This window comes from Rhinopithecus bieti, unplaced genomic scaffold (genome assembly GCF_001698545.2).
Source record: "Rhinopithecus bieti isolate Rb0 unplaced genomic scaffold, ASM169854v2 scaffold_13400, whole genome shotgun sequence".
Taxonomy (NCBI): Eukaryota; Metazoa; Chordata; class Mammalia; order Primates; family Cercopithecidae; genus Rhinopithecus; species Rhinopithecus bieti.
In genome coordinates, this window is record NW_016807991.1 from 4,982,526 (window position 1) to 4,990,383 (window position 7,858).

Sequence of the window (7,858 nt, forward strand, 5' to 3'; positions counted from 1 at the left end):
AAAAAAAAAAAAAAAAAAAAAGGATGACTTTATGTAAATATAATTATATAATATATACTTATAAAATTGTACTGCTTTTTATAATTACAGAATTTCTTTTACTAGAGGTTTTTTTTTTGTCTCGTGTATTTGAATTACCATCTTCTTTCAGCCTGAAGATTCCTTTAATATTTCTTGTAATGTGTGTCTGCTAGCAATAAATCCTCTTTTTGTTTACTTAGAAGTGTCTAGGTGCGTGCCACCACACCTGGTTAATTTTTGTATTTTTAGTAGAGATGGGGTTTCGCCATGTTGACCAGGTTTGAGTCCACTTTCCCTGGAAAGTGGGGCTGCGGCGTTCTCATACTGGAAGTCCATCTTTTGCAATTTTTTTTTTTTTTTTTTGAGACAGTCTCACTCTGTTGCCCAGGCTGGAGTGAAGTGGCACACTCTTGGCTCACTGCAGCCTCCATCTTCCAGGCTCAAGTGATTCTCCTGCCTCAGCCTCCAGAGTAGCTGGGATTACAGGTGCCCGCCACCTCACCCGGCTAATTTTTGTATTTTTAGTAGAGATGAGGTTTCACCATGTTGGCCAGGCTGGTCCAGAACTCCTGACCTCAAGTGATCCACCTGCCTTGGCCTCCCAAAGTGTTGCGATTACAGGTATGAGCCACCGTGCCCGGCTGCAATGGTTTTTAATTTAATGTTGACTTCCTCATTGATTTGTCATCTTAAAATTCTGTTTTTTGAATCAGGAAAATTGAGCTGGATGTTTGATAAATCTAAGGAATTGTTAACTTTTAAAATGTGTGGCTAGGTGTGGTGGCTCACACTGTAATCCAGCACTTTGGGAGGCAGAGGCAAGATGATATCTTGAGCCGAGGAGCTTGAGACCAGCGAGGGCAACCTAGTGAGACTCCATCTCTATTTTAAAAAAGAAAGAGGCCGGGTGCAGTGGTTCACACCTGTCATCCCAGCACTTTGGGAGGCCGAGGCAGGCAGATCACCTGAAGTCAGGAGTTTGAGACCAGCCTGGCCAATATGGCAAAACCCCGTCTCTACTAAAAATACAAAATTTAGCCTGGGGTGTTAGCAGGTACCTGTAATCCCAGCTACTCAGGAGGCTGAGACAGGAGAATCGCTTGAACCTAGGAGGCGGAGGTTGCAGTGAGCCGAGATCACACCATGGCATTCCAACCTGTGAGACAGAGTGAGACTCCGTCTCAAAAGAAAAGAAAGAAAGAAAATGTGTGATAGTAGCATTGTGGTTATTTTTTAAAAATGTTCTTATTGTTAGTAATACATACTGAATATTTACAAACAAAAGAATATGATATATGGGATTCTTTAAAAATAACCAAGTCTGGGCCGGAAGTGGAGAGTGGCTGGGGACACAGATGAAATGAATTGGCTGTGAGTGGATCATTGTTGGGGCTGCATAATGGGCATATGAGGGTTCATTACAATATTCTCTCTACTTTTGTATATATTTGAAATTTTCCCTAATAAAACATAAATTTTCTTTTAGCTGAAATATGCTTCATTAGATATTTTAAAACTATAAGGTTATCCTTAACTTCAATCAAAGGCTTTAAAAGTATATATACATGTTTTTCACAAGATGAACTATGGATTACGGATTTGCAAAACCAAGATATCAGAACTGCAAGTACTGTATGTTCTAAAACAACCATGTGTAAGCATTTTGTAAAACACATTTTACTAAAATCTCAGTATCTGAAATTGGCATGAATGTCAAGCAAGTTCCGAATCAAAATGTATTAGATGTTCTAATTATGTATCAGAGGCTGTTTTTGTCATTTCAATCAAAACCATTTTTAGATGATTAATTATTTTATGAAGAAAAGCAATGATGAAAATTGTTTTAGTTGTATTTCAAGAGTTTATAAAAAGACAAATTTATGCATTGAGTTGAAGCTGAGTAGAAACCGAGTTTGGAAAAAGAAAATACAGTTGATGGCTTAAATTTGAATATGAACCAGATATTCTAGGTCAGTCAGAAAATGGATTGTTAGCACTTGTGATTCACACAGTTAGAACCTACTGCTTTTCAGGGTTTAAGAAGTTTCTTTTTTATTTTTTTCTGTATACTCATTAATGGGAAGACTTTTTTTTTTTTAACTTCTTGAAAATGTCAACATTTTGAAAAAAACATTATTTTATCATAAATGAGAAACTAATTTTTTTTTGAGACCGAGTTTCCCTCCTGTTGCCCAGGCTGGAGTGCAGTGGCACGATCTTGACTGACTGCAACCTCCGCCTCCTGGGTTCAAGCAATTCTACTGCCCCAGCCTCCCAAGCAGCTGAGATTACAGGTGTGTGCCACCACCCACAGCTATTTTTGTATTTTTAATAGAGATGGGGTTTCACCATGTTGGCCAGTCTAGTCTCAAACTCCTGACCTCAGGTGATCCACCTGCCTTGGCCTCCCAAAGTGCTGGGATTACAGGTGTGAGCCACTGTGCCCGGTCAAACCATTTTTGTTTAATCTCATTTGTACACGGTTGTCAATCGTGCCTATCCAATGAAGCCTTCATAGAAGGCCCAAGAAGACAGAGTTTGGGGAGTTTTCTGGATAGCGGAGCATGTGGAAGTTCCAGGAGGGTGGGGTGCCCAGGAAGGGCATGGAAGCTCAGTGTCCCTTCCCCATACCTTGCCCTATGCGTTTCTTCATCTGTATCCATTGTGATATCCTTTACAATTAAACTGGTAAACTTAAGTGTTTCCTGCTCTGTGAGCCGCTCTAGCAATTTAATTGAACTTGAGGAGTGAGTCATGGGAACCCAAGTTTATAGCCGGTTAGTCAGTAGCACAGGTAATACAACCGCTGGGGGTTGCGATGGGAATTGGAAGTGGGAGGGAGCAGTCTTGTGGGACTGAGCCCTCAACCCCTGGTCTGATGCTGTCTCCAGGCAGATGGTCTCAGAAGTGAACTGAATTAGAGGACACCCAGCTGGTGTCCGCTGCAGAATTGATTGCTTGCTTGTTAGCAGGGAGAGATCCGCACACATCTGGTCACAGAGGTCTTCTGTGTTGATTGTTGTTGAGTGAGAGCAGAGGAAAAACGCGTGTAGGAAATGCGCACAAAGGAAATGTGCACGTGTGAGAGGGTGGGGCAGAGCTGGGAGCCGGATCCTCATCTTCCCTGGGAGACATCGGTAGATATCTAAAACGTAATTGTCAATGCACACATGCAGTTTCAAAGTGTGGAGGTAAATGCCAAAGGCTCAGCTGGAAGATTTGAAAGTGGCAGACTCTGTGTAGATGAAATAGCAGGAGAGTAGCTGGGGACTACTGATTTTGAAAAACAAAATTCTCACAGGGAATTCACAAGTTGAATTTTGTCCTCAGGCCCAGCATCTAGAAAATAAGCCCGAGCTCTGATGCCTGTCATTCAAGGCTCCCAATGAGCTGGACTTCGCCTGCTGCTCTAGTAAGATTCCTGCCTTATATTTTCTGCAACAGCATCACCTACTGTCTTGTAGGCCCCACATGTGCATGTTGCTGTCCCGCCCCATTCTTGCTTCTGCTTCCTCTTTGCTTGGTTTGCTATTTCTTCCTTCCACCCTCCACCTGCCCCACCATCACCTTTTTCTCCTGCCTTCCTGTGGGTTATTTTACTTTTAGCATTCTGTTTTTGTTTGTTTGTTTTTTGAGAGACAGAGTCTCACTCTGTCACCCAGGCTGGTGTGCAGTGGCATGATCTCAGCTTACTGTAACCTCTGCCTCCCAGGTTCAAACGATTCTCCCGCCTCAACCTTCCGAGTAGCTGGGATTACAGGTGCGTACCACCACACCCGGATAATTTTTGTATTTTTAGTAGAGATGGGGTTTCACCATGTTGGCCAGGCTGGTCTCGAACTCTTGGCCTCAAGTGATCCACCCACCTTGGCCTCCTAAAGTTCCAGGATTACAGGCGTGAGTCGCCATGCCCGGCTCCATTGTTTTCTTTATTCCCCAGGTTCCATGTTTTCTTCTTTTATCATTTCCTTCCTGTTCGAAGAGCTTCCTTTAGTTATTCTTTCAGGGTAGTTCTGGGGACAGTTCTCTTAGTTTTCTTCATCTTGTCTGGACACTACTGCTTTCCTTGGGTCAGTCTATCATTGTGGCAATACCACGTTGCCTTAATTACTGTAGCTGTGTAAGCATCTGGATATCTGGTGATGTAAGGCCTCTGGCTTTGTGGGATTTCTTCAGTATTGCCCTGGCTATTCTTGGCCTTTTGCATTTCCAAATGTTTTAGAAGCCGCTTGTTATTTCTACAGAAAATCCTGTTGGGATTTGGTTGGGATCACATTATAGATTAATTTGGGTAAATGGGATATCTAGAAACATTATATATAGTTCCATGTATTTGGGTTAATTTCTCAATAATATTTCAGTTTTCAGTATGCAATTGTGCTCATTTTTCCGCAAATGTATACCTAGGCGTTTGGTCCTTTTTTTTTCAACTTAAACATACTTTACTTTATTAAGAACTTATTGTACATAAAATGTCTTATGTGGTTGATCTGAGCTTTGTTCACGCTGACTTCAGGGGGTCTGGTTTTCTATGCTCAACATTGTTTGATTGCTGCTGTTGCTGTTGGTTTTCTTTCAGGATCAAGGTGGGTGCTTTCATAGATCTTATTTTTCATTCCTTCTCTGGCGATTCTTTCCTGGATTCTTTGCTTTGCATAATTATATCTCCAATGAAACCAGCTTCCCAAAGTCACCAAGATAAATCCCCCTACTCCAACATCACATGATCTTCTAATTCTACCTTCCCCTTCGTGCGGCTCGCCGGGCTCCAACGGGGGGGCCATGGGAAAGATTCCGCGCCTGCACCCGCCCTCTGTTTGGTGCTTTTTGATGTTATTGTAAACAACCTTGTTTTTAAAATTTAATTTCTTTATTTTTTCGTTGCTGACATATCAAAATGCAATAGTTTGTGTAATTATCTGTGTTTTGAGATCTTGCTAAATTCACTTTTAAATTTATGTATTTTAGGCCGGGTGCAGTGGCTCATGCCTGTAATCCCAGCACTTTGGGAGGCCGAGGTGGGCGGATCACAAGGTCAGGAGTTCAAGACCAGCCTGAGCAACATGGTGAAACCCCATCTCTACTAAAAATACAAAAATTAGCCGGGTGTGATGGCGCGTGCCTGTAATCCCAGCTACTCAGGAGGTTGAGGCAGGAGAATCGCTTGAACCAGGGAGGTGGAGGTTGCAGTGAGCCTAGATTGTGCCATCGCACTCCAGCCTGGGTGACAGAGTAAGACTCCGTCTCAAAAAAAAAAAAATTATTTATTTATTTATTTATTTATTTATTTATTTTTTAGTGATGGAGTCTTGCTCTGTTGTTCTCTAGGCTGAAGTGCAGGGGTACGACCACAACTCACTGCAGCCTCAACCTCCCAGAGTCAAGTGATCCCCCCACCTCGGTCTCCCAAGGAGTAGCTGGGACCACAGGCGCACACCACCATGCCTGGCTAATTTTTATGTATTTTTAGTAGAGACGAGGTTTTACCATGTTGGCTAGGCTGGTCTTGAACTCCTATGCTCAAGTGATCCACCTGCCTCGGCTTCCCAAAGTACTGGGATTACAGGCATGAGCTACGGTGCCTGGCCTAGTGTTTAATGAGTACAAAGTTTCTGTTACGCATGATGAAACAGTTCTGGAGATGGACAGTGGTGATGGTTGCACAACATGATAGTGTTTGCAATTGTTGAATACATAGAGGGAAGGGTCCCCCTCCTGCCAGGGAAGCTGAAGGACTGATGGCCCTCTCCCTATTCATGGCAGCCAGAACACAAGCACAGGGCAGAGTCTGCCACCTGGGTGCTCCTGGGACTTCGAATCTTGAGAGATTGATATAGAGATGCAGAGATAAACAGAGTTTCTTTTTTTTTGGGATAGAGTCTTGCTCTGTCACCCAGGCTGGAGTGCAGTGGCACAATGTCGGCTCACTACAACTTCCGCCTTCCGGGTTCAAGCCATTCTCCTGCCTCAGCCTCCTGAGTAGCTGGGACTACAGGTTCCCACCACCGCGCCCGGCTAATTTTTTTTTTTTATTTTTAGTAGAGATGGGGTTTCATCGTGTTAGCCAGGATGGTCTTAATCTCCTGATCTCGTGATCCACTCGCCTCTGCCTCCCAAACTGCTGGGATTACAGACATGAGCCACTGCGCCTGGCCAAGATAAACATTTTTTTACAACTGTGCATGGATAGATCAAGAGTCCACTGGGCTGGTGGCAGATCCCTGGTGGCAGCAATACAATGGTGTTGTCCCAAATGGACAGTTCCAGCGGCAAGATCTTGGATGCAAGTCTAACTGCCTGGTCACATGATCACTTATTTGAAGTCAACTTTATACTCTATGAAAGCACTGAGAACTGGATTAAGAAACAGAGGACATAACTGAGATCGTATGTGTGTGTAGGCATGGGTGTGTGGTGAGGGCAGTGCCACCCAGTGACCTCCAGCTGGTACTCTGAAACTGTGCATGCCTCCCCAGCCTCCAATCTACTCTGACTGAGTCCTCTTGGGAAACTCCCAGAGGCTGCACATTTCCCCAGAATGCAAGACCAGGCAAGCTCTCCTTTCTGCTGCTGGTCCCTAGTGACAGTCTCCCACCTCAGCACCAAAACAAAGCAAGTCCTCACCTGCTCCTTTCCCCAGGGAGCCCTGGATCTCAGATGTACTTGCCAAGTCCTGTGTGATTGCCTCCCTGGCTGCTGTCTTACTTCAGAGAGGCAGTTGTAGGGACAGAGAGAGTCAGGGACATCTGCTACAGCCACTGTTCCCCAAGAATCCCTTAGCTGGGTTCCCTTGGAATAAAAACGGAAGAGGGGAGGAATGCCAAGGAAGAGAGCACTTCGAACATCTCTGAGCTTCAAACACGCCAAACGGCAGTAGAGCACTTAAGAGAGTGGACTCCAAAGCCCAACAATCTCAGCTCTATTTGTTAACCGTGTGAACCCAGGGGAAATTACTTAGACTCTCTATGCGTCGGTTTCCTCGTCTATAGCACAGAAATGATGATAGTACCAACTTCATGAGGATTGCTGTGCTCATTAAATGTGCTTGCAACAGTTCTGGAAACAGGAAGTGCTATACAAACGTTGGCTGATACAGTCCTGAGCAGATTGAAAAGTGATGTGTTGGGGACAGACCTAGGCCTTGAGAAAGACTGGACTCTTTGTGGAGGAAGAACTACACTGCCAGGCATCGGACAGGGTAAGAGCTGGACTCTGCATGCAAACCTGGTGTCACCAGATCTGTTGGACTGCTGACAAAGATGGCATTGGCATTGAACGCACACCCCTTTGCAATGAGACTTTATCATTCCTCCTAACAAGAGGCTGAGTCTGTTTACCCACCTGCTGAATGTTGGCAGCTGCATAGGAAACGCCACGCTGGAGCAGAAAGAAGCTGATCCCAGCACAAATCGCTGATCTATAAAATCATAAGCAGATACACGGTCATTGTTTTAAACCTTCAGATTTTGGAAGACTTGGAGGGCAGCTTCACAGGTAGTGAGGTTGTTCTTGGGCCCTGTCTTTAGGGTAGAGCTGCTGCTTACACCCAGGGAGCCCCAGGAGTGGTGGCATTTTTTTCCTGGGCTCCAGCAGGCATCTCATGACGTGCTGTTTGTTTATCCCTTACCCACAAAGATGGAAGCCATTATTTCTTATATCACTTCTCTCTCTTTTTTTTTTTTTTTTTTTTCCTGAATCAAGCTCTTACTCTGTCTCCCAGGCTGCAGTACAGTGGTGCCATCACAGCTCACTGTAACCTTGACCTCCTAGGCTCAATCATCCTCCTGCTTCAGCCTCTTTTATTTTATTTTATTTTTTTAGATGGAGTCTCGCTCTG